Raw genomic sequence first — 25,841 nt, 5'->3', positions numbered from 1 at the left:
GTGGGCACAAGAGACCCAGCAAATCAGGGCTTAGAGCCATCCTGGAAGCCCACCTTCCTCTTTTTTTTTTTTTTTAATAGATTTAATTTTTAGTAATCTCTATACCCAACGTGTGGCTTGAACTCACAACTCTGAGTTCAGGACTCACATGCTCCATTGATTGAGCCAGCCAGGCGTTCCTACTTCCTCTTAACACCTCAGGGTTTCTCCCTGGGTCCCAGTCTAGGCATTAAGTTCAAGTTCCCAGAAACCTTCCTTCTCAGTGGGTAGGGGATAAATTTTTACAGAGAGGGCTGGTCAGGTGCTCTCTTCTCTGCCATGCCTGCTGTAGCCCTTGCTCCCATGTCCTGGAGCTGGGAACTATCTGGCGATTCTCAACACGCTGGGTACCTCGAGTCTAGTATGGTGATGCATAGGCCCCAAAGCCACGTGGGCAACTGTCATGACACCAACTTGCTGCTTTTGTGTGCCCCATTCAGCCCTTCAAGACAAATAAGCAAAAATAATGGCAGTCCCCAACAGCCTGGGCACAGTCATCTTCCCAGAGCCAAGCCGGGAGCAGAACTGTACTTAAAAAAACAATTCTTTTTCTCATCATATTCATAGTGGCTCACCCTTCTGAGCACAGGCTAAGTGTCAGGCACTGTGTCGGGGACTCTCTGTTACATTAGCACATCTGATCCCATGAGGTGGGCACTTTATTCCCATTTTACAGATGAGGTAGCTGGCTCAGAGCAGCTGCCTAACTTCCAAGATCATACAGCCAGTAAGAGGTGGACCTGGATCTGCAGCCAGGCAGCGTGGATCCGGTGTTTGCCTCCTTGCCACTTTGCTGCTTATGAAAGAAGTGCTTGGGACACCTGGGTGGCTCAGTGACTGAGCGTCTGCCTTCGGCTCAGGTCGTGATCCCGGGGTCCTGGGATCGAGTCCTGCATCAGGCTCCCCCTGGGGAGCCTGTGTCTCTGCCTCTCTCTCTGTGTCTCTCATGAATAAATAAATAAAATCTTAAAAAGAAAGAAAAGTACTTGTGTTATCTAGGACCATTTCACTGGAGACAAACATCTATGAAACAAAAACCCAGGGATTAAAACATTCCGGAGTTAGATAGATAGTGGTGATGATGGCACAACCTTGTGAATGCACTGAAAATTATATACTAAATATACTAAAACTTGCTCAAAATATGTATACATGAAATATATGTAAAGACAGTCTAATATATGTAAATATAATATATATTATATATAATATATATATTATATATATATAAATGTACCAAAACCTCAAATGGGTGACTTTTATGGTATAATTCTATCTTAATTTAAAAAACCTGAGAACATGCTAAGCGATGCAGAGAAGAAAATGACAATTGCCTGTCCTCCCACCTTCGGAGCTAAGCAACCTCACAGGAGTTTCTGGTGCTCTGCCTCCTTGCTCCTCTTCCTCACTGGTGTTTACCTGTTCTCTCTTGCTTGCTGTTGAAGATCAGGGATCCAGGTTCATGGTGAGTGAGTGGGAGAGCCACAGAAGAGGAAGATAATCAAGAGGGGTGCCTTTCATCAAAAGCTTGATGATGTTACCCTGTGCTTGGAAACTGCTTAAGAATAGATCACAGATGAGCACAGGCAAGTAGAAAGAAGGCTGGGGTGGGGAAGCAGGGGGTGGCTCTCATTTTCCCAAGGCCAAGTCCGCCTGCATATGCACCTCTAAACCCTGCTGGTCTGGAATGCTTCCCACCTCTGCAGCCCCAGCCTTAATGGGGTGGGGGTGAAAGTGTCCACCTGGGGCAGCTTTCCCCAGGGCCTGAGCCCTGGGAAGGGGAGGGGGCTCAGGGTCCTCCCCCAGGAGGCAGCTGCACTGCTCTCAGGGTTGCCTAGCAATAGTGGGAAGAGGTGACTTAGCCCACTACAGAGGCGGGAAGAGAATGAAAAGCAGCCGGGGATGGAAATTGGGAGTAGATGCAGAGGATGCTGTTACCCTGGAAACTGACTGTTTGGTCCTTGGCTGTAATGGGCTACTTTGGGGCTGGGGTCTGTTCATCTCAATAAAATTGAGATGTGGTGGTGTCCTCTCCTGGCCTGGGGGGTGGGGGTCACCGAGAAACCCCTCTTGTACGTGGCTTGCCTGTTAGGCATGTTCTGTCGGTGGCCTCGTTTAGCATCCATGACAGCCTTGGAAGGGATGTGGGATGATTCCTCTTGACAGATGAAAACCCCAAGCTGGGAGATGGAAAGTAAGGTGGTCAACAGCTGCAAAGCGAGAAGGGGAGGAAGGTGCTGGTGCCCTTGGTCCTTAAGGGGAACCTTTTGGTTTAAAGCATTTCCCAAGCCCAAGATCTGGGAGGTGATGTAAACATTGTCAACCTCCTGGGGACAGAAGAGAGGATGAGAGAGGGAAGGCTGGAAAGGAGTGTTTTCTGCTTTATGCCAGCCAGCCACTATTTATTAAGATCGTCTTGGTTCCCCAAATAAGTAAAACGACTGATCGTTCACTATCTCATGATTGTGTGGTTTGCATTACCTAAATCTGTCAAGTCTATGAGGAAGGTACTGTTATTTTCCTTGTTACAGACAAGGAACCTGAGGCTCAGAGAGGTTAAGTATCTTGCCCAAGATCAACCAGCTAGTAGGCCAGGTTATGAATGAGCCCAGGCAGATCGACCTCTGAACTCAACTCTTAAGAAGTACAAACCTTTTGCTATTCCTTTTTTTTTTTTTTAATTTTTTAATTTATTTATGATAGTCACAGAGAGAGAGAGAGGCAGAGGAAGAAGCAGGCTCCATGCACCGGGAGCCCGATGTGGGACTCTATCCCGGGTCTCCAGGATTGCGCCCTGGGCCAAAGGCAGGCGCCAAACCGCTGCACCACCCAGGGATCCCCCTGCTATTCCTTTTTTAAAAAATATTTTATTTAAATTCAATTTGCCAACATATAATACCCAGTGCTCATCCCATCAAGTGCCCTCCTCAGTGCCCGAACCTTCTGCTATTCTTAGTTTATATTTTGAGAGACAAGGCTTACGTAAATAAAATCGTAAGGAACAACTAAAGATGACTTATAATCAAGTACTCATTATAGAATTCTTTTTTTTTAAGATTGATTTATTTGAGAGAGAGAACATGAGTGGGAGGGGCAAAGAGAGCGAGAGAGAATTGCAAGCCGACTTCCTGCTGAGCATGGAGCCCAATGCAGGGCTCGATCTCACAACCCTGAGATCATGATTTGAGCCAAAACCAAGACTCTGATACTTAACCAACTGAGCCACCCAGGCGTCCCAGGACTCATGTTTCTGGTTTCTGTTTTTTTAAGTAACTATTCCCAATGTGGGGCTCGATCTCATGATCCCGAGATTAAGAGTTGCATGTTCTACTGACTGAACCAGCCAGGTGCCCCATGATTTATGATTTTTTTTTTCATGATTTATGATTTTTGATGCTTTCACGTGGTTTTGTCTTCATTAATCATGATGAGCAAACTTGTGAGGGCTTACCCCTTTTTTATAGTCAGGGCAGGTAAAACTCAGAAAAAGTTAAGTGACTTTACCAGGGCCTCTCAACCTGGGTGGGGCCGAGTTGGTTTTGAGTTCAGGTCTTTGCCTGGAGGTCTGATAGGCGAAGCCAGGGGAGCAGGGCCTATCTGAAGTTACTCCCCAGGTTGAAAAGGTAGGATAGTGTTCTACTTGTATTTCTCCACACTGTTCAATAGGAGTAACTGACAGGATAGACTCAGGTCCCCTGGAAGCTGCAGCCCCCCCCCCCCCCCCCCCCCCCCCCCCCCCCCCCCGTCCCAGAGCCCAGCTTTTGGGAACTGGAGTCCCAACTTTAAGACTCAGCCCTGTCCCTCCTCTCCTGCTCTGGTTCCCTCCCGCTTCCCTTGCTCATCTTTCCCTTTGTTTGGTCACCAGGGGAACTGAGCAGGCTTTGAACCAGGTAGCTGAGGCTCCCTTTTTATTTTGGTTTCCAATGAAACACAATGCCTGAGGTTCCTGTTTAAGCTTTGAGATTGTTAAGAAAGTTGGTGAGGGATCGTTGGGGGCTTAGGTTGGAACAAGCAGTTCTAGCTTTTCAGCGCTGCGGGCCAGGCCAGAGGACAGGCCTGGGGGTAGGATGGTGCCCTTCCTGCCCCCCAGTGTTGAACCTTTGGCCTCAAAATCAGAGGCCCCAAGTGGTTCAGCTGAGGCGGAAAAGCAGTGGGTGGGGGAAGGGAGCTTTTGAGTTGCCTCCTCTCTGCCTTGTTTTTCCTGTTTCGTGGTGGTTGGTACCGTGGGCCCGTTCAGAGCACAGACACGGGCCTGCGATTTGAGGCCAGGCCGGGGCTTGCAGGCGAGCATTTTTTATGAGCCCGAAGATTTATTTTTTAAAAGCCATCTGCAAAGCTGATTATAAATGGGTGGGAATAGAATGGAGGGGTGTTGAGCTCTATTTTCAAATCGTCTGGAGGTGAACCGACAGGAGGGGTGGGGACGTCGAGGTGGGTGGCCTCCTTCGGGCATGTCTCCTAATGGAACTTGGCTTTCCAGCTCGGAGGCCAGGCCGCAAGTCCTGTGCGTGGGCAGGCGGGGGCCTGTTACAATCCCACCCCACCGTCTCTCCTTGTGTCCACTGTGGGGATGTGCACCATCCCAGCCTATGGCTTAGGGATGGAGAGAAGTGGGGCTTTTCATTCTTCCAAGTCCGACACCAGGGAAGAAGATCCTTGCCGCCCCCCAGCGTGGGCTCTGCAAGGGAGACAGCAGCATTTGCGGAGGTACCCGCAGTCTTGACCTTTGTGTCTGGCCTGGGCTGTGAGCGAGTGCGGGTGTGCAGGCTGTGCACACGTGTGAGTGCAGGCACTCGTGCGTGTGTGTCTCTCTGGCTTTCAGGAGCCCCTGTGTTGATTTTGGCCACTGCCTCGACTTCGGCAGAGGAGTGGCTCCCTTTCAAACACCGCAGACATCCTCCAGATAATATATAATGGCACTCTCCAGTGGTGTTCCCGATATTTCGGAAAGGCCTTTCTTTCCAGGAACCCGAAGTGCTTTTCCAGACTTGGCTCTGGGAGCCAGGAGATGGAGGAGGCGGTTCATGAATCCTGCTTTCCCGGAGCAGGGGAAGCGGGGCCAGACCCCTGGTTTCCTGCCCTTTATCCTGGATCCTGGCTAGGACCGTCTGGAGGTATCTTTGCATGTGTGAAACCCTGAGGCCTCTTTTTAATTTAGATGTTTCCCCAAACTTAAGTCTCAGTGAAAGCCAATCTTTTTGTTTGTTTGTGTTAAGTTAAACAGTAGTTAATTTAGAGGTTCATTGTAGGTAACAAACCTAAGGAAAAAAAAAATGAAGGAATGCTGCACTAGGGTCTCAGTTCAGTGGGCCTGACTGGAGCCCTTGTAATGGAGCTGCTTGGCACAAGCAGTAAGGTCACAGTGGGGCACAGGGGTGCCAGGCTTGGGGACCTGCCCCTGATTCCCTTTCCAGGGGAGCTGCTGGCTCAGAAGGCCCAGCAAGGCCCCGGCCCAGGGAAGGTATCTGGGACTATGGAGTTGAGCATCTGCCCCATCTCCTGCCCCTCCTGCAGTGTGTGCTGCCCCTGTAAGGGTGCTGTGGGCTAGGCACTGTCAAGGGGTTCCCAGCTATGAATTCATTTAGTTTTTACCTCACCCTTATGAGATGACTTAGCTGCAGGGAAAGAAATTCAGAAAGGCCTGCAGAGGCTCAGGCGGTTCCAGCTGGTATTTCTAGGGTTTTCTGCTCTGGAGGCCAGTGCACAAAGACCACGTATGTTACAGGCAGAGGTGGGGTGCTGGCGTGCTCTGCCCCTTGCTGTTCCCTTCCTTCCTGGGAGTAACTGGCTTTTGGTTCGGTGCTTTCTGTCCTCAGCCTGTGTTCATACAGTCCCTGCCTGTGTAGTTGTATGTTAAATGGTGTCACATCCAACATAGCACCCTGCACGCACCCTGTCCTTTCCTGTGCCCTGGAGCTGTGGCGGTTGGACTGGTTCCCGTTCATGGATGAGACCCTGGCTGAGGCCTGGAGGGGCTGGGGGACTTGAGGAACTTGTCTGGGTCGCTCTTAGAGGTGGCAGGGGGACCAGAAGCTGGGTTTCCTGCCTCTGCGGGTTGCTCTGTGTATTGCACCTGTGGCCCTGTGCCCCCATCCCCCACCCCCACTGCACTGGGTTCAAAGACTCCCTGGTATTTGAGGAGGGAGGACAGGAGCAGCCAGCCTCAGTTTCTTCTTTCTTTGTTGCCACGTGTTTTTTGGTACCTGGCTCACATTTCCTGGGTGGGGGGGCGGAGGTGCACCTACACCCTTGCCTGCTGCCCTCTTTTTCCGGGCCTCCGAGAGTCAGCTTCTTAGGGACTTGCTGCCTTGCCAGTTTTTCTCCTCCCAGGGTAGCAGTTATGCTTTTATTGCTTCTTGATGAAGCAAATATGTAATGACAGAAAGCTACTGTGAATTTGGGAATGCTTCTAAATGAGTTTGCATTTTATGTCTCACAGTGGCATCCTGCAACATTTGGAAGTTAGTCGTTCTCTGCACAGAGAGTTTTGGAAGAGGCCGAGGTGGGGAGCCACAGCTGAGCCCTTCTTGGCTGGGCCCCAGGGGCAGCCGGTGGGATTCCAGTTATGTCTCCCTGCCCCTGCCTGGTTTCCCGGCTCTGGCCTTTTCTTCCTTCTCTGCTGGCTCTCAGCCACTCAGCGCTTGCCTCGCTCACTTAGCGCCTGGGTAGAGGATGGGCAGGAGGGAGCTGGAAAGGACAGGCGTGTTGGCAGCCTCTTGGCAGTCCTCATCACCCTCGCTTTGGGCATTGTTGTGAAACTCTTGGCTCTGAGGACATTTGGAGGGTTCTCAGGGGATGTCACTGATCTATGAATGACTTGGGGCTCCTTGGATGATTGGATGTGGAGCTGGGGGTCTCGGGAGCCCCTCTGGTAGAGATTTTTTATCTGGGGCTCCTGGAGGCTCTGCTACTGTGATCCAGACACACTCATGTCACCTCATCCCAGAGCCTTGAGGCCTAGAAGGGTGGTTCTTAAACGTGACTGGGCATCCGAATCACCCAGAAGGCTTGTTAAAATACAGATGCTGGCCTCAGGGTTTGTATTGGTCTGGGGTGGGGCCTGAGAATTTGCATTTTTAAAGAGTGAACAGACACCTCAAAGCTACTAGCAAGGGAGGTAGACAAAGGCAGGGGTGAAGAACTGGGGCTGCTTTTGCCACCTACTGTAGAAGTCTTGACGTAGATAGTGACTGACGATTTTTACAACCTAGTGCCTCCTCCTCCCCCTCCCAAATAAGGGAAAGCTGTGTTCTTTCTCAATTTGGGTGGCAGGCCTGGGGACAGAACTGTGCTCCTGTACCCTGAGCAGGGTGGCTCCTCAGGGGTCTCCTGTTAGCACGACGTAGGTGCCCACCAAATACTAGATGTGCCAAATGGTGACGCTGGGTGCCTTTGGAGGGGGTGTGGTGGCCACAGTCCAGCAGGAGATGTCTGACAGATGCTGAGGTGTTGGGTGGCTCCAGTCCAAGTCACCAAGGGCCACAGCAGTGATGGGGCTGATTCCAGGTCCCAGAGCAGAGCCCAGGCTGGCTCCCCAGCCTCAGAGGTGTGCTCTGGAGTCTGGAGGAGGCCAGAGGTCAGGGAAGCCGGCCTTAATGCTTGAGATGGAGTCTGAGCCTAGGATGACCTCAGGCCCTGCTACACGTGGGGCGTCTGATTGCAGGGTGGCCTGGAGCCCGTGCACGGCCCCCGCCCCCGCCCTGCTGCCCCCCTCCAGCTCCCTGTTAGGCAGACCAGCTGTGTGTTCTCTTTTTGGCCAGCGGCCCCCTTCAGATCCCTCTCCCGAGGTACTGGCCATACTGACACGTCTCTCTGCTCCTGGCTCCTGTTGCATTTGGCTAGGCCCCCTACTTCAGAAAAATCCTAGGGAGTTTCTGGTCCTCTCGTGTGGGTTTGGGGGCCTCAGAGGAAGTAAAACCTCCTTCTGGCCCCAGTCCTGAGGGTTCTCTCTCAAGTGGTGAATGGCAGCAGCCTGTTGTCTTTAGCCACAGCGGCCTTGGGGTGTGGAACTGGACATAAACTTAAGGCCCTCCAGCTCACTAGCATGTGGGGTCCAGCAGGACCTTGCCCCCCCCCCCCCCCCCCGCCTCCCTTTCTGTTGGGACCCTGGGGGGTGGCATTTAGGAGAGGAGTGAGTGTGGAAAAACCATCCTCTTTGAACTGTCAGTTCAGAGAGCTTGGCAGTGCTTGGGGGGACCCTGTTCTTTCCCCTTGGAACAAGGAGAACAGTCGTGTATTATGTAGCAGGGCCACAGGGGACCTGCGGTTTGCTCTTAGAGCTGCCTGTGGCTGCAGCGTGATGCTGGACAAGCCATGCCTGATCCTTGCCTGTAACACTGGGGTGCGGGACGGGGGCTGGGTTATAGGACGGTAGGAGTGCTGTGTTGTGAATGCCTTACCTGGATTATCACATGGAGATGATCTCTAAGGTCTGGGTCAGTGCCAGCATTCTGTGTTTCTGTCCTCTTTTTTTTTTTTTTTTAAGATTTAAAAAATTTATTTATGAGAGACACAGAGAGAGGCAGAGACATAGGCAGAGGGAGAAGCAGGCTCCCCGTGGGGAGCCTGACGCGGGACTCTATCCCAGGACCCCGGGATCACGACCTGAGCCAAAGGCAGAAACTCAACCACTGAACCACCCAGGCGCCCCTTTTCTGTCCTCTTGTTGGGGGTTGCTCAGTAGAGCCAAGCACTTCTAGAGGTGATCTTGAAGTTGATTTCCTGGGCTTACCAGCCTGGCCTTGAGACTAGCTATTTTGCTAACACAAGACTCTTATCTTTAGAAGTCTTCTGTGTCCTCAGCTTTCAGGAATTTGTTCCCACCCTCTAGGGAGTGTGTGGGTGGGGCCAGGTGAGTGAGTTTTCCTTATGGATCCAGCTGTGCTCTGCATCTTGGGCCCTCTATGCACTCTTATTCTGCAAATGCCTGCTTGGGGTGTGGCCACTTGGGAAGCCAGGTGCCTGTGGAGGGTAAGGGAGCCTTATTTGGGATTGGTGAAGGGTCCCTTAGCTCTGCCTTCTATCTAGTCTGGGTGTGGTCCTGGGGTGAGGAGAGCATCTCTGCCCCACTGCAAGGTGGACCGTTCATAATCGGTCCTTTGTGTAGGCTTAGCTGCGTCACAGGGCTGGTGCGAGGTAGGAGAAACTCCAGCCTGAGCCAGGGAGCAAGGATTTCAGCCTGGAATCTGCCCAAGGGACTGGTGTCAATAGGCAGCCTTGTCCTTCACTGTGTTTATTTCCAGAGCGCTGCTCTAGCCCTTCTTTCCCTTGCAGCAGTTTGAAGAAATCAAACCATAGAATGCCAGAGCCCAAAGGGAACGATACTGTCACCTGGTCCTCCCCCCTTAGATGAAGAGACTGAGGTCCATAATGGTGATCTGACTCGTCCAAGGATGCTCTGCCATGGGTTCATTCCTGGCGGGGCTGGTTTAGGGAAGGAGTGTTTATTCAAGCACATATAAACCGTCTTCTGAGGTCATCCTTGCGGGTGGGCTCCAGAACACCTGCGGACAGACAGGCAGCCTGAGCCTCTGTGCTCTGAAGGCAGATGGATGGAGCTGCTGGGGTTCCGGCTGGTGTGTGGGTGGTCAGGTTCAGGTGCATTTCACACATGACGGCAGCTGTGCTTTGCCACGTTGGAGGTGGTGAAGGACAGGTGGGTCCTTGTATGGCTGTTATTGTACTCGGATGTCCCCGGGACTGGCTCCTGAGATTGCAGTTGAGGAGGGGAGTGAGAGATGAGCCAGAGGGTCAAGGCGGGGGGTGCCGGTGGTGCAAGTGGTCACGGTCCTGACACTAACAGTGAACACTTATTACCACGTGCCCAACCCTGCGCTAAGTCTGTGATGTGCTTTATATCCATGAATCCTCATAACCACGCTGTGCAGTGTAGATACTATTCCATTTTCATCTCCACTTTACACAAGAATTTGAGCTTCAGTGAGATTAAATAATTCGCCCCAACCCACATAGCTCGTGAGTGGTATTCTGGCCTTTGAACCCCAGGCTCCCAGATCAGAGCCCGTGATCCTCACCACTGCCCTGACTGGAGACCGGGAGCCCCTCACGAGAGATGGAACTGGGTCTCCACCCTCCTTGGGTCCCAAATGCCTTTCTTCTGACACAGACATTCTTACACATTCCTGCGGAACCTGGAAGTGGTCTGTTTTTAGAGCTGCCTATGACTGCTGTGTGATGCTGGACAAGACACACCTGCTTCTCACCTATAACATCGGGGGTGCTGAGTGATAGGTTGGTGGGGGTGCTCCGTTGTGAAAGCTGCTGGGGTTCTGGTCCCTGACACTGTAGGGCCCAGTGCCATGTCAGGCAGCTCAGGGCAAGATGGCGGCTTCTCTTGGGCCTCTTCTTTCCTCCCCATGTCTTTTCTGTTTCCCTCTTGCCGTGTGCGGCACCCCAGGCACTGGCCATCCCCAAGGCTGTTCTTGGAGGAGGCTGGCCTGGGCCTTGCCTCTGGGGAGAGGCAGACTGTCAGGCCTTCCAGGGAGCATAGGGGTGCTGGCCATGCCTTTACTGGCTACTTCAGAGTGTGGCACCTTCCTGGCCATGTCAGGGTTGGGGGGCCCTGTGTCTCTGGAAGTGCTTCAGGCTCCACCTGCTGACACAGTCATGGTGGGTATAGGCCCTGTGCGGCTGGTTCATATCACACACTCCCATTATCCCCACAACAAGGGAGGAGGCATTAGCTCTTTTTACAGGTGAGGGGGTCAAAACCCCGAGAAGTCAAATAGCACCCTGAGGCTCGCATGCTGCATACAGATTCACGCCTGGGTCCTTGGGGGCTGCAGTGCCCGGAGCGAACAGAAATTGGCAGCTGCCTCAAGAAGACAAAAGCCCAAACCTCAAACGACAAGGAACCACTGCTCAGCCTGGCTACAGGGTCCTGGGTGAGGGCAGGTTGGGGGAGAAGAGGCATTGCTGGCTTCCTCGGAGAGAAGAGGCCAGATGGAGAGCATTCCCAGGTTCGCAGGCACCACTTACCCATTAGGCTGGGGCTGGGGCATTGTTCAGAAGAGCTCAGGCGGGTGAACATCATGGTGCAAGGACAGCGAGAGCCAGTCTGAGCCTGTCTCTTGAATCTGGCCTTGACTCTGTGATTTTTTTCTTTGCATTTCAAGCTACGTCGTCATCTAGACCTGTTCATAGGCCGTGGGAGCCTGGTGAATAACACTAATGCAGGAGTCATATGAATTAACTCTTTGAATGCTGTGTGCCTGGCACTGTTCTTAGCTTTTTTACATCTAAGCCCTGACCTATGAAATCTGCACAACAGCCCTGTCAGGTGGGCACTAGTATCCTCATTTTACACATGGGAAAACTGAGGCCCAGAGAGGTTTAGTAATTCTTTTTTTTTTTTTTAAAGATTTATTTATTTATTTATTCAGAGAGAGAGAGAGAGAGGCAGAGACACAGGCAGAGGGAGAAGCAGGCTCTGTGCAAGGAGCCCGACGTGGGACTCGATCCTGGGTCTCCAGGATCACACCCTGGGCTGCAGGCAGCGCTAAACCGCTGCGCCACCGGGGCTGCCCAGGTTTAGTAATTCAACCATAGTCCTGCAGCTAGTAAGTGGCAGAGCTAGGATTCGAATCCAAGGATTTCCAGTCAATAGGACCATGATTCCCTTAAAATCAGGGACCTCCGTGTGGCCTTTATTTCAATCTCCCAAGCTGGCCTAGCACCTGTTACTGAGAAGCTTTAGGACAAGTTGTAATGATAGGATGATGGGTGTTTGGGTTCTGCCCTTTGAGGGAAAGCTGGCTTCTGCAGGTATCCTGTCCTGGCTTCCTGTGGGCTTGTGAGATGGGCAGCAGCTCTGAGGCCCACCCTTGGTGTCCTGCAGCCACTTACTAAATGGGGGGCCACCTCTGTACAGAGGGAGACCCCAAGGATAGGTGGAGGAGGCAAGGCTGGGGAGATAAGCCCAGGAGACACGGTGTCCAAAGCCCCTCATTAGCTCTTCTTCCCTTTGGGGAAATCGGTATTGTCTTCATGTCACAAGTGCCATCAGGTGTTTAATTTTCTGGGTGAGGTAAGATAGCAGATAATTTAGAATTTAATCAGATTTTCAACTCATGGGGATCCCTGGGTGGCTCAGAGGTTGAGCGTCTGCCTTTGGCTCAGGTCATGATCCCAGGGTCCTGGGATCTAGTTCTGCACTGGGTTCCCTGCAGGGAGCCTGCTTCTCCCTCAGCCTATGTCTCTGCCTCTCTCTGTGTGTTTCTCATGAATAACTAAATAAAATCTTTAAAAAAAAAAGGGAAAAAAGGGTTTCAATTCATGGCTGGTAGAGGAGGAGGTTCTTATTTCTCTCTTTATCCACCATGCCTGGCATGTGGTAGGCACTTAGGGAATGTTCGTTGCATGAATAAGTTAAAAAAGAAAAACCTCAATATGGAAAATTCAAGTACAGGAGTAGAGAATAGCATAATGAATCCCAGTGTACCCATTACCCAGCTTCAACCCTTAGCAGTGAAGCCTCCCTGTCATATTTAGCCATCTGGGCTAGTTTACAGTGAGATTAGTGCACCCATGTGAACTGCTCTTCTCACGTGTAAAAAGGACAAGCCTCCAGAGATGGCATGATATTATAGTTCTAATGCAAACTCACCCTTGTGTGGCCATGTCACCACTGTGCCAGGCATGGTGCAGTGCTCCAGAAGGTTTGAATGACTTGGTAACTGGCCACATGGCACCACTCCAGCCCCAGGGTGGGAGGAAAGTTTCCAAAGGATGAGTCCAGCCAGATATTTGAGGTGATTAGACATATGGGGCCAGAGGCACCGCAACCAACAATAGTCTATCCACTCAGTTCACATTTACTGTGGGGGGAAGGGGAGGTCGGGTCATTTCATCTTTTTTAATGACACTTTTTAAAAATATTTTATTTATTTATTCATTAGAGATAGAGGCAGAGACATAGGCAGAGGGAGAGAAGCAGGCTCCCTGCAGGGAGTCTGATGCGGGACACGGTCCCAGGACCCTGGAATCACGCCCTGAGCCAATGGCAGATGCTCAACCACTGAGCCACTCAGGGGTACTCAGAGAGAGAGAGAGAGAGAGAGAGAGAGAGGCAGAGACACAGGCAGAGGGAGAAGCAGGCTCCATGCACTGGGAGCCCGATGTGGGATTCGATCCTGGGTCTCCAGGATCGCGCCCTGGGCCAAAGGCAGGCGCTAAACCGCTGTGCCACCCAGGGATCCCCAGGGGTTCTCTTTTTAAGGACATTTTAAATCTAAGAAAAAGTATGGAGAATAGCACAACAAAGACCCATATGCTCACCACCAAGATTTAACAAATAATAAGTACTGCTTTTTGCAGATCAGGGTCAGGTGCTTGAGAGGCCAGTGGGTGACAGGCCCATGAACAGGCATTTCTTTGTCATGGTCAAAGATGTCACACGCTGTACAGTGAAGGGAGCCCTAGGAAGGCCTTAACCCACCTTGGAGGAGTTCCTGGAGGAAGTGATAAAGTGAGCTAAAAATCAAATCTGGAGTATGTCTGGGTGAGTCAGGCAAAGGGGGATGGTGGCTAACAGTGAGGAGGTGGGCCAGGCAAAGAGTGTGACCAGAAGCATGAACAGTGAGTATCAGGCTCTGGGAAGGGTGGGGTACGGGATGCGTGAGAAGGCGTGGGCTGGGAGCAGCTGAAGAGAAAGAGACCTGGGGGTGGGTGACAGCGCCCTGGGTGAGTCAGCAGAGGGACCAGCTCGGCCGTCTTCAGGGCAGCAGTGGGCTCTGGGCGTGTCCTGAGGCCTGCTCAGCGCTCGGCTGCCTGCGCTGGACACTGCGCATTGAGGGGACGGTTGGGGAGCCACACAGTCTGGTGGGGAGGATGGAAGCTGTGTGAGGAGTAGTGGAGGGAACCTGACTGTGTGGAGAAGGCTCCAGGCCACGTTGCGAGGCCCGAGGGAGAGAAGTAGTACTGGTGGGAGTTGTGTGGGAGATGGAGTCTAGCTCAGAATATCTAATCATCAAACTTTCCAGAGAAGGAATGAACTGTGGGGTCATGTGTTTCCTGGTCTCAAGTGCGTTCGGGTAGACTGGTTGAGGCTGGTGGGGGTGTGGAGGGAGAAGCTCTGCCTCGCCTGGTCCCCAAGGCCCCCGCTCACTCTGTTGTCAGGGTTGAGGGCGGGGTAAGTGACCCCTGGCACAGGCAGTGGGTACACCCCAGGGAAGCCTCTGTGGAGGAGGCGCTGGCCCGTTGCCATGGGAACCACCTCTGCTGTGAGTTTCTGGTTCTGAGGATGCCCTGGATGGGAATGAGCTCACTCCACCTGCGAGGTGATGAGTCAGCCTCCTTCTTGCTCTCCAGGGCCTGGTTGCTCCTCAGACCCCTGAGGCTTCCTGCCCCGATGTGGGCTGTTGTCACTGGAGGAAAGATGGACACAGTAGAGGCTGGAGGAAGTGATAGAGTGAGCTAAAAGTCCAATCTGGAGTATGTCTGGGTGAGCCAGGTAAAGGGGGATGGTGGCAAATGGTGAGGAGGTGGGCCAGGCAAAGAGCTTGGCTGGCAGCCCTGGCGGGGGTGGGGGTGGGGGGAACCCTGACTTCAGAGGAGGCAGGAGGAAGCCTCTAATCCAGTTGCCCAAATCTTGGCCCTCAGCAGGGGCTGACCTGTCCCGTCTGCTGGCCGCTTGGCTCATGTCGCCTGGGCACCAAGTACAGCTGTGCTGGCCTTGGGCTTGCAGTCCCCTGGGCTGGACGGACATGGAGGACGTGGTTGCAGGTGTGTGGGCGCAGGGTGGTGGTGGAAGGAGGTGTGCAGGCGGGTTGTGAATGTCCGTCAGTCAGGCCTGAGGGGAGTTTCTGGATATGGATGAGGGTGACATTTGAGTGGGAAGGCTGAGGGGGCACTAGTTTGCCAGTCAAGTCCTAGGCATTTGGAGGTCAGGGGTCATGGCTGATGGCTCCTGCCCCTCTCCAAGGCCATGGGTCCAGGTCTTCTTCAAGACCCTAAGAAATCCAGCCTCCCACCCCCCGCACTGGGTTCCAGTCCCTAGGGAGCCTGTCCCCTCTCCCCAGTGTGGCAGCCTTGGGGGTGACACTGGAAAGGCCAGGGAAGTCTGGCTTCTGCTTGCCTGCTTACTTCGCTTGCATGGGCTTCTGTTTCCATTTGAGAAGACAAACAACTTTGGTGAGGGGGGTGGATATGATCATTTTAACCCTTTGACCTAAACACACAATTTATAGGTTTAGAAACCTATTTTTATGTTTATACTCATACGTGTATTATTTTGATAGTGGTAATCATAGTATGTATAGTTTTAGTTCTGCTTTTTTATTTCTCCACATGGCATTTTATCAAAGTTTGTTTTTTTAAATTTTCATATATAGTTGCACAGCCTTTGTGTTCCTTCTCTGGAGAAAGTGAGATCCAAGTATAGACTTTGTTTCATGAATATTTTTTTATTTGTACTGTTTTGTTTTTTTCCAAAAAGCTTTTAGAACACATTAAAAGGCTCATGTATAACAAAGTTTTAAAGTTGCAAGCTCTGAGCTTTGTCAGGGTGTGGATGAAGTAGTTGAGAAAACAGTGTTATAAGAGGTTAGTTTTTTTTGTAAGTTTGCCTTGACCCTAGTTCTGAGCTTCCTGGTAGCCAAAGAAAAGGGGAAATTGGAATTATCATACATTTGTTTTCTAATAAAAGGAAGTATATCAGTTCATGGGAGAGACACTGTAAGTACTGAACACCAGGGTTTTTCCATTTTAGGAGAGTGGTGTGATGGATGATACCGTCAGTAGTGGTTTCATGGAACACACAGAGACCTTTTTTGCATATGGGTTCTTTTTTCTTTTTTTTTTTTTAAGATTTTAATTTTTAAAAAATATTTTATTTACTTATTCATGAGAGACACAGAGAGGCAGAGGGAGAAGCAGGCTCCATGCAAGGAGCCTGATGTGGGACTCGATTCCGGGTCTCTAGGATCACGCCCTGGACTGAAGGCAGTGCTAAACCGCTGAGCCACCGGGGCTGCCCAAGATTTTAATTTTTAAGTCATCTCTACACCCAGCATGGAGCTTGAATTTACAACCCTGAGGTCAAGAGTCACATGCTGTACCTGAGCCAGCCGGTGCCCCTGCATATTGGTACTTAAATCAACCCCCAGTAGACAGGATGTTAAATCACAGTTATATGAAGGCATTTCTGTGAGAAGCTGAATAATGAAATTTCATCCTCCTGCTTCTAGAGGTTCAGCCTAGGCCAAGACCTCACTCCTTGCAGATGCTTGTCACTGGAGACCCTCCCTTGCAGTTATTTGTCTGGGGCTGGAGAGCCATCTGTGTGGACTCCCGGGCCCTGTGTTTATTAGAGGTTTTCCAAGACCTTTACAGAGAAGAGGACTGTTTGCTTTAGGTACTAGGCACGTGAGGACCAAAGCTGCTGTTTTGGTAGGAAAACGAGAATTTGGCCCATCTGCCTTTTCAGAAGGAAGGCGGTGGAGGCCAAGGATATCCTCCAGAAGCACTTTTGGATTTGCTCCATGTCTCAGCCAGGCGCTCTGGCCCAGAGCAGGACGAGGCCCTCCTGGAAGGAAATGGCTTGCCCGCTGGGGCTGGGCCTAGGCCTAGCATGGGAGCTTTACTGGCTGCTTTACTCCTCAGTGAGGTGACAAATATTCTCTTAATTCTCCCAGGGGTGGACATTTCCATGGTTTCCAGTTTGGGGCTATCCTAGGTAATGCCACTATATATATATTACTTTCATCCAGATACTTTCCTGCATTTTAGGTTAGTATCTGGGGATCTGAATGCATTGGTCGAGGGAGATGACCATTTTACATATTCATCGGTTGCCTTCATAAGATAGACTGACTTAGGGCAGCCCGGGTGGCTCAGCGGTTTAGCGCCACCTTCGGCCCAGGGTCTGATCCTAAAGACCCGGGATCGAGTCCCACATCAGGCTCCCTGCATGGAGCCTGCTTCCCCTTCTGCCTGTGTCTCTGCCTATGTCTCTCTTTGTCTCTCTCTCACTCTCTCTCTCTCTCTCTGTGTCTGTGTGTCTCTCATGAATAAATAAATAAAATCTTAAAAAAAAAATAAGATAGACTGACGTAATGTGCCACCAGCAATACACAACCAATTTTTTTTTTAGCTTATTAGAATGGAAAGTGATGCTTATTGTGGAAAATGCAGCAAAGTATAAGGAAGAGAAGAAAGATTACCTGGAATTCTAACATACTAAGAGTATGAGGTGTTGGTTTTGGGTGCTGCTGTAGCGAACCCACTGCCTCTTGTCAGGCAGGGGTTGGAGCTGTGGTCTGTGGCAGTCCCCCCCTCCCCCTGCATAGCCGTCCTAGGTGCCCCCTCCCTGGAAGGGCTGTGGGTTTACATTTCTAATCTGAAGTCCTTGCTAACATTTTAATCTAGTGCTAGATGCATAGAAGGTGGTGCAGAGAACTGTCAGGACTGAAATATTTGGGAGGAAAATGTGAAATATTATCCCCCAGTGACAACTTAGCAGATTCTTCAGTAGCTACCACATGCCAGGTAGGGCCTAAGTGGCAGGGACACAAGGCTGATGAGGGTCGGTGGAAAAGTGGTCAAGACGTGGGATCCATGTTGGGGAAAATTTTACCCAAAACCTGACTGCTGACCACATCCTCCCAGTTCCTGTCTGTCTGTGAGGCTTGTCTGATAAAATTGAAGGGAAGCGGGAGAAGTCCTATATAAGAACCTAAAGCTGCCGACTCTGCGCCCCGTTCTCACTACACCCCCCTTCACTTCCCTGAAGCGAACAGTCCATGGCCCAAGCGACACTGTCCTGTCCCCCATCTGTAGGAGGAAGCCTCTGGGTAGGAGAGCCCACTTCCTGTGCTGGCTGGGCCCTTGCTGAACTCTTGACTGGGGTACGGCCTGCCCCCCCCCCCCCCCCCCCCGCAGTGTTAACTTCTGTCACTGGGCAGCTCCAGTCACCCGAACAGTTACGTATCTGACCGAATCTCCCATATGCTGTGGTGGGAAGAGGAAGTTGGGCTGCTCATGAAATGACTTGACCTGAAATAGGGAATGAGGCCTCTGTTCCTGGGAACTCTTAGGAGCCAACTAAAGATTTTTTAGGTGGCTTCAAATGCCAACATGGGTGAATGCATTGGGAACACTTGGTGCTGTGCGAACACTAGTGACACACCTGGACGTTTGCGTCATTTTCAATATGTAAGAGGTGAGGCACAGAGGGTCCCTTTCTCCTGCAGCTCTGGCTCTCCCACTTTTTCATTGTAATCTAGTGCTAGATGCATGGAGTTGAGTGTGCTTTGGTCAGGGACCATACCTGGAGGTCCACAGTGTTTCTTGGGGGAGGAAGAGACGGTGCTTACATGTTGGTATCTTGGAACTGGAACCTTCAGGCTGTCTTGGAGGTGCATCTAGAGGATGCTAATGCTGAGTATCCTAATCTGAGGAGTGTTCTATGGCCAGCCCAGCCCATCTGACACAGTTGCGGACAGTCTTCCAATGTCCAGGGGCTGTGGATGACCAGAATTTTGGAGCTGTGGGATTTGCCAGAGGGATTCTCAGTGTTGGGACATTTCCTTGGGGGCACCGAGGGGGGAAGCCACTGGAATGTCTCAGCTGCTGTTCGTGTTGTTTGGGTAAAGAGCTCCCTGTCAGGGCCTCATGGTGCTCCAGCTGGCGGCCATGTGGACAGGCTGGGATTGATTTGTTCTGTCTGGCTTGCTAGACACTCTACCCTCTTTGCCTCTCCCCACCCAGAAAACCACAAGGACTATAAAGACTGGTCCAATTAAGACTCACGGTAATTGGGAAGGAGAGAGGGACTCCTGAGGAGACAGTGACTTATGCTTTGCTCTGTGAGGGAGAGGTTCCTTTGCCCAGAGGAGTGGAGGCACATAGCAATTAAGGACCTCCTGCCCGCACTTTGTTAATCGAGCACCCACTCCAGGTGACCACAACTTTCCTGTAGGTATTCTGGTCCCAGTGGGCTTGTCTGCTCTCTGCCACCCATGTGGAGAGCTTCCCTCCGATGCCATATTTACTAAAGGGTGGTCCATGGCCCATCTAGGGTTCATATACGAACTGTAGCGTCCAGAGCCTTGCCCAGACCTGCTGAACCAAATGCTCTGGGTTCAGGGCCCAGAAATCTGCATTTCTAGCAAGCTCCCTACTTAATGTTTAGATAATGCTAGAGACCTCTATGAAGGTTTACCTGGAGAATATTGTTGCTTCAGTCTGAATGGTAGGAGTTTCCCGCAAATGTGAACCAAATGTCTCTTCTCGATCCTAAGCCCACATTATGTAGAGGGAAAGTAAGGAAAGGAAAGAAAATCTGTTTTTGCTTCTCTGATGGTGCATTGTTTTGGGCCAGTTGACTGTCTGCAAGGCTGTTTTATTTTTTAATTTAATTCTTTTTTTTTTTTTAAAGGAGGTTCCATGCACAAGGTGGGGGTTGAACTCATGACCCTGAGATTTAGAGTTGTCATGCTCTCCTGACAGTCAGGTGCCCCTGCAAGGCTGTTTTAAAGCAATACTGCAGTGCTAATGGTGGGGGCCACACTCTTCTCATCCTGGGCATTCCGAAGGGCCGTCTCTAATACACAGGTGGCCCTGCCTGCTTACTGAGCACAAACATCTGTGTCTTTCAGTGAACATCCAGCTCTGTTATTTAGTTTCCTGTGGAGAGAGGGCTTTTCAGCATTCTGTATCCTGCCTCGCCCTGTACCCCACCCTGTCGCACCTTAGTGACCTCTGAACCTCTAGTGTCCATTGAGCCAAATTTGGACTGTGAACTATTGTCTGGGTTCTAGCTTTCGTGCAGACAGCGTGACAACAGAGTTTGGGGTTGGCTCTAGACTGTGAGTGCCGCCTCATTGTCACGCTCCTGGGTCTTTTCAGCCTGGGGGTCTGCCAGCAGCAGTGTGTTTTTTTGGCACAGACTCAGGCCCCTGATGATGGACCCAGGCAACCAGGAGCCTAGAAGGCCCGTGAGATTCAGTTTAAATCTTTAAGTGCAATGCAACATCCCTGGGCATCATTTTGGGGGCTCTAGGTCAAGCACCCCCTGGTTGCCTCTCAGACTATCAGGAGTTTCTCTACGGATGTGGTACTGTGGCGGGCCACAATATAGAAGGGGATCAGGGATCTCAGAAGTGGGGGACTGAGTTTGGTAGAGGAGGCCTCAGCTCTACAACTAGCCATTGACATAGAATGGACTAGGGTTACCAGGGTTAGTATGGAAAAGATGGGGCTTGGAGCAAAGATCCAAGAAAAAGGATCCCTCGAGCACTTATTCTGGAAGCCTAGAGTTGATGAAATCTACCAGTCAATACAACTTCACTGAGAAACAGTTTTATAAAAGACAGTCCAATCAGGAAAGGTTCTAGTTGAACAAAGTTCTAGTTGCACTGTGTTCTAAAGGCACTTGGGATTGGTGCAGCCTGTGGACCAGCATCATGGCTCATCTATGTAGCAAAAGCTGTGAAAATGTTTATACCCTTTGGCCTGGTAATTCTACTCCCCCAGCCTCCAGGATTTTGCCTGCAGAGGACTGTCCAACAGAACAGAAATGTCTAAGAATATTCTCTGGGCTATCTAGAAATTTGTTTCCAATGTCTAAGTAACATGGGGGGGGGGGGGGGCGTGCATTTCATGAACCTACCTGATAGTGATAGAACATATTTTTTCAGCCTTTAAAATGACATTTATAAAGATTATACAGGAATGAAATATTCAGTAGTCTATTGAATGTTAACACTATATGGTATGTGCATTATAATCAGCTGCAACTGTCAAAACCAGTGTAAACAGAAAGATGATAAGCAAAAATGAAAATGTCTGTTTTGAGGTTGTAAGATGAAAAACTTCTTAAGAAAAAGTCGTATTTAGGGACACCTGGGTGGCTCAGTTGGTTAAGTACCTTGTCTTCTGCTCAGGTCATGATCCCCACGTCCTGGGATCAAGCCCCGTATTGGGCTCCCTGCTCAGTGGGGAACCTGTTTCTCCCTCTCCCTCTGCCTGCTGCTCCCCCCTGCTTGTGTGTTCTCTCTCTGTCAAATAAATAAAATCTTTAAAAAAATCGTATTTAAATTTTATAGCAAGTCAGGTAATTTCTACCTGAAGCACTATCCCTCTCTGAATATTTATTTATTTATTTATTTATTTATTTATTTATTTATTTATTTATTTCTATTTTTTGCTTGGTGGCTACGTGAGATTTAACCGTCTGTCCCGAGCATGCTCAGTGTGTGAGCTGTGTACTGCTAGGTGCTGTGGAGTACACAGAAGGTATAAGACATGGTTTCCTGAGTTAAAGAGTAGGGGAGGGAACGTGTCCTCTTGCTGGGGAGGTAAGATGTGCCTCCACTGGGCCAGCTGATTAGTGCTAGGTGCTGAGGCATGGCCCTAGCACGGGTGGGGGCAGCATGGGGAGGTGGGGACAGATAGGTGGATGGTCTGGGCCTTTTGTTGGGGTTGGAAGGATCTTTCAGGACAGGGGAGCAACCAGCCTGGCAGCCCAGTAGAGTCCAGTTCTCTTGAGGTAGATGGACTCTGTCTGGATCCTCACAGCCCTGCATGAGATCAGAGATAAATAAGATGCCTGTTATTCATCCCATTTTTACAGACTGTAAACTCTAGTCCTGGAAATGGACTTTTCAGGAATCTCCAGAGTCTTCTAGGGACAGGGCTGGTGCTCACCAGGCTTAGGAACCACCTCTGGAAGGCTGCCCTTTTGGTCCCTTTGGGGCTGGTGGTAGAGGATCCACATTTCTTCTCCAGTGACCTTTTCTTTTCAGTCTGTCCCTGGCCCGCATGGGTGCCAGGCACTCCTGGGGGGCCGCCCCATCCACACTTGCCATTTGGGGACTTTGACATTTTGTTTAAGCAGGGATGTGATTGAGAACGTGTGAGGGTGAGAACCGGAGGTGCTGGCTCTTTAAGGCTCGGCCTTCAAGTGAATTTGGCAGAGGAGACACTGAATGTTTAATTTTAGGGCCAGGAGGGGGTGGGGGAAAGTCCCTACCACATCTGGTTTGTGTTAAGCCCTTCCCTTCAGAAAAGGGCTGTGTTTATGGTTCAAATCCGGCAGAGATGGGAATAGGGGGGCACCACTTTGCCCTGCCAGGCACTGGGGCGCCGAGAATGCACAAAGCTTCCTTCTGGTCCTCTGACCCCATCGCGAGTTCCAACCTTGAGAAATCTGCGGCATCCACTCTATCCGTGGACTTACAGCAGATGTTTGCCTTCAGACGGCCTCCAGCAGCTGGGCCTGGCGGGGCTCGGCTCCATCCCTGGTGCCTCAGAACTCCCCCGGAGCTGGCCGACTGTCAGCTCAGCTTGTCTGGAGTCCTTGGGGCCCGGATGGTCAGGGGTCAGCAGTGCTGCTGGGATCCCCGGATCCCGGGATGAGGTGTTCCGAGCTGCCAGAGCCGGAAGGGCCTGCAGACACCGGCCCCAGTCCCCTCTTGGCAGATCTGGAAACTGAGGCAGAGAGGACTGAAGAAACTAGTCCAGCAGTGCACCTCACACAGCAAATCAGCAGCAGACGTGGGATTCAGACCACACTTCCCTGGCTCTCAGTTTGGTTTGGTGCTCTTTTCGGGGCCCCATACGGCTTCCCCTTCTGCCTGCTGCTTGTATTACTTCTCCAGGCTCTGCTTTCCTAGAGGGCTGGCTCGGGGTAGAGACGCCTGGGAGGCTGTGATGCCTCCGGCCTGGGCGGTCTGGGCGGTCCGGGCTCGCACGGCCCCTGGCACCGGCCGAGAGCTTGGGAACCATGAATTGAATGACCGAGTGGTGTGGTCTGAGGGCGCGGGTGCTGGTGCTCCAGTCAGATGCATTGCTTCCGGGGGGTACCGGCACGGGTCCCTGGAGCCAGGCTCTCCTTGTTCCAAGGCCCTGTCTTGTCTTCCCCAGTCCTTTCCCAGTTCTGCAGTCTCACCCAGCTGGTACAGAAGCCTACGGTTTCAGAGCCAAAAGGAGCCGCTGATAGCAAGCATCCCACCCTTTTGAGTCACAGATAAGGAACTTGAGGCAGGGCCACACAGCTCATCGGTGGGAGCATCCACGCCAGAGCCCCAGTCTGCATCCTCCTTGGTGGGAACTGAGGGCAGAAGGAGGAAAGGCCCATCTTGGCCTCTGTGCTTCTCCCTCTTCCCTGCAGCTTCCTGTCCTCCTGAGGGGGAAGGGATGGGGGTGAACTGGGACAAGGTTTCCCCAGAGCCCTCCCAGGCAGGGACTGGGCTAAGTCATTCCCTCGTGCCTTCCTAGAAGGGGAAATGGGGCACACTGGCTCATTTCCTTCCAAAGCCGGAGTCACCATGGAGTCTGTCCCCAGGGAGAGGCGGCACCCTGGTTCCCCATCACCTCTGGCCCTGGGGGCACTCCCCCTTTGCTGTTTTCATGAAGGGTGTAGGGCCGGGGAGGTCCTGTGCATTATAGCTGGCCTCCCACCTCAAGTCCACCTTTCCTGCCAAGGGGGGTGGGGGTGGGGCAGGTGTTTCTCATCTTTGGTGCCCGGCAGACTGGCGTTGGTGGCAAGGAGAGGAGCCAGGCGATGGCATTGCCCTGCTGCATAGAGTGGGCAGTTCTTAAACACTTGCATGGATCACGATTTGAAATGTTTTGGGTTGATAAGTCTTCAGTGTCTGTTCTGTTTTATTATGAGAGTATGACTTGCTTATGGTTAAAAAAAAATTCCCTGCACGTAATATGGTTGTTTTTTTCTATGCCACACATAAAGGTTTTGTGTTTAATCTGCGTCCCTATATACTTAAAAATAGAGATTGTTTGTGGTAAACTAGACATAACATAAAATTTACCATTTTTACCTTTTTAAGATTTTTATTTTTTTATTCATGAAAGACACACAGAGCGAGGCAGAGACATAGGCAGAGGGAGAAGCAGGCTCCCTGTAGGGAACCTGATGAAGACTTGATTCCAGGACCCCAGGATCACACCCTGAGCCAAAGGCAGATACTCAACCACTGAGCCACCCAGATGCCCCCCATTTTTACCATTAAAAAAATTTTTTTTATTAATTTTAGAGAGAAAGCATGAGAGAGTGTGAACATGAGTGGGAGGAGAGGCAGAGGAAGAAATTGACCACCTCTCCCCCTCACTGAGCAAGGACCCCAACTTGGGGCTGGATCCCAGGACCCCGGAATCATGACCTGAGCTGAAGGCAGAGGCTTAAATGGTTGACCTACCCAGGTGCCCCCCCACCCCCATTTTTACCATTTTGAAGTGTGCAGTTCAATGACATTAAGTGCATTCACAGCATTGTGCAACCATCACCACCGTCCAGGTCTAGAGCTCTTGTCATTTGGCAAAACTGAAACTGTCCCCGTTAAACACAAACTCCCTATTCCCTCCTCCCTGAGCCCAAGACAACCACTCTTCTACTGTCTTCTCTGTGAATTTGACTGCTTTAGGTGCTGCATTAAAGTGGGATTGTATGGGGATCCCTGGGTGGCTCAGCGGTTTAGTGCCACCTTCAGCCCAGGGCCTAATCCTGGAGTCCCGGGATCCAGTCCCACGTCGGGCTCCCTGTATGGAGCCTGCTTATCCCTGTGCCTGTGTCTTTGCCTCTCTCTCTCTCTCTCTCTCTCTCTCTCTCCTGAATAAATAAAATATATAAAAAAGGGGGGGGGATTGTACATTATTTGTGCTTTTGTATCTGGCTTATTCACTTAGCATCATGTCCTCTACGTTCATCTGTGTTGTGCCCTCTGTTAGCATTGCCTTCCTTTTTATGGTTCACCAATATTCCATTGTATGCATACACCACATTTTGTTTATCCATCTTTTTTTAAAAAAAAGATTTTATTTATTTATTCATGAGAGGCACAAAGAGAGGCAGAGACACAGGCAGAGGGAGAAGCAGGCTCCCTGAGGGGAGCCTGATGCTGACTCGATCCCAGGACCCTGGGATCACAACCTGAGCCAAAGGCAGATGCTCAACCACTGAGCCACCCAGGTGCCCCCATTCATCTTTTGATGGACATTCGGATTGCTTCCACCTTTTGGCTATTCTGCATAATACTGCTGTGAACATGGGTGTACAAATATCTCTTTGAGTCCTTGCTTTCAGTTCTTTTCTGTGACTACTCAGAAGTGCAATTGCTATGTATTGTGTATTGACTGTTTATGCTTTGCAAGCACTTTGAGCCCCCAAGGCAGGATTGATAGGTCCACAGACGGTCCTGGATACCACCTCTTCCCCCCCCCCCCCAGGGCCAGGTCCCTGGTCATTTGGGCTTGCCCTAGTAGCTGCCTACAGAGGTGGGCGGGCTGGCCAGCTGGGTCACCATGGGATCACTATGGGGTTACCATGGCTGGTGCTGGCTGTGGCACAGCTCTGGGGAAGTCTGGAGCCACCAAGTTAATGAGAAGCTCTGGCATCTTTTGGGGCCAGGTCCCAGCCTCTTTCCTGCTACAGATCCTGGGAAGGGGACTGCAGCCTCCTGGGCACTCTGGAGAGGAGTGGGGACCCCAGAACCAGCAGGGCCCCACTCTCCCCATGCCTCCCACTCTGCCCCTCTCCCGATCTTCCTGTTCCAGGCTATTTCTGTGCCAGAGGCTCTCCTGGAGGGTAATTATGAGATAGATTTTTGGCCACTGAGTTACAGAGACTGATGTAAAATTTCCTAGCTTCCTTTGGAGAGAAGTTCTGTCTGTTTCTAGATAACAGAGCAGAATGTCCTCTCCCAATTTCTGTTCTCACCACATCTGCTGCACCTGCAGTTGACCACTGTCTCAAGCCGGGCTGCCAAGTATGGCTGCACCTGGAGCCCCACACAGAGCAAACTGGTTTCTGCCTGCTTGCTGGCGTG

At 51.2% G+C, this 25,841-nt stretch overlaps 1 protein-coding gene across 3 annotated transcripts in view; it reads left to right on the top strand.

The window, feature by feature from the left end:
- Positions 1 to 25,841, top strand: part of ACTN1 (actinin alpha 1) — a 99,727-nt gene that overhangs the window by 7,371 nt on the left and 66,515 nt on the right. The window lies entirely within an intron of this gene.

The sequence above is a fragment of the Vulpes vulpes genome, chromosome 6, assembly GCF_048418805.1.
Source record: "Vulpes vulpes isolate BD-2025 chromosome 6, VulVul3, whole genome shotgun sequence".
NCBI classification, from domain to species: Eukaryota; Metazoa; Chordata; class Mammalia; order Carnivora; family Canidae; genus Vulpes; species Vulpes vulpes.
The sequence above is the reverse complement of the archived record's forward strand: the minus strand, read 5'-3'. Positions and strand labels throughout refer to the sequence as shown.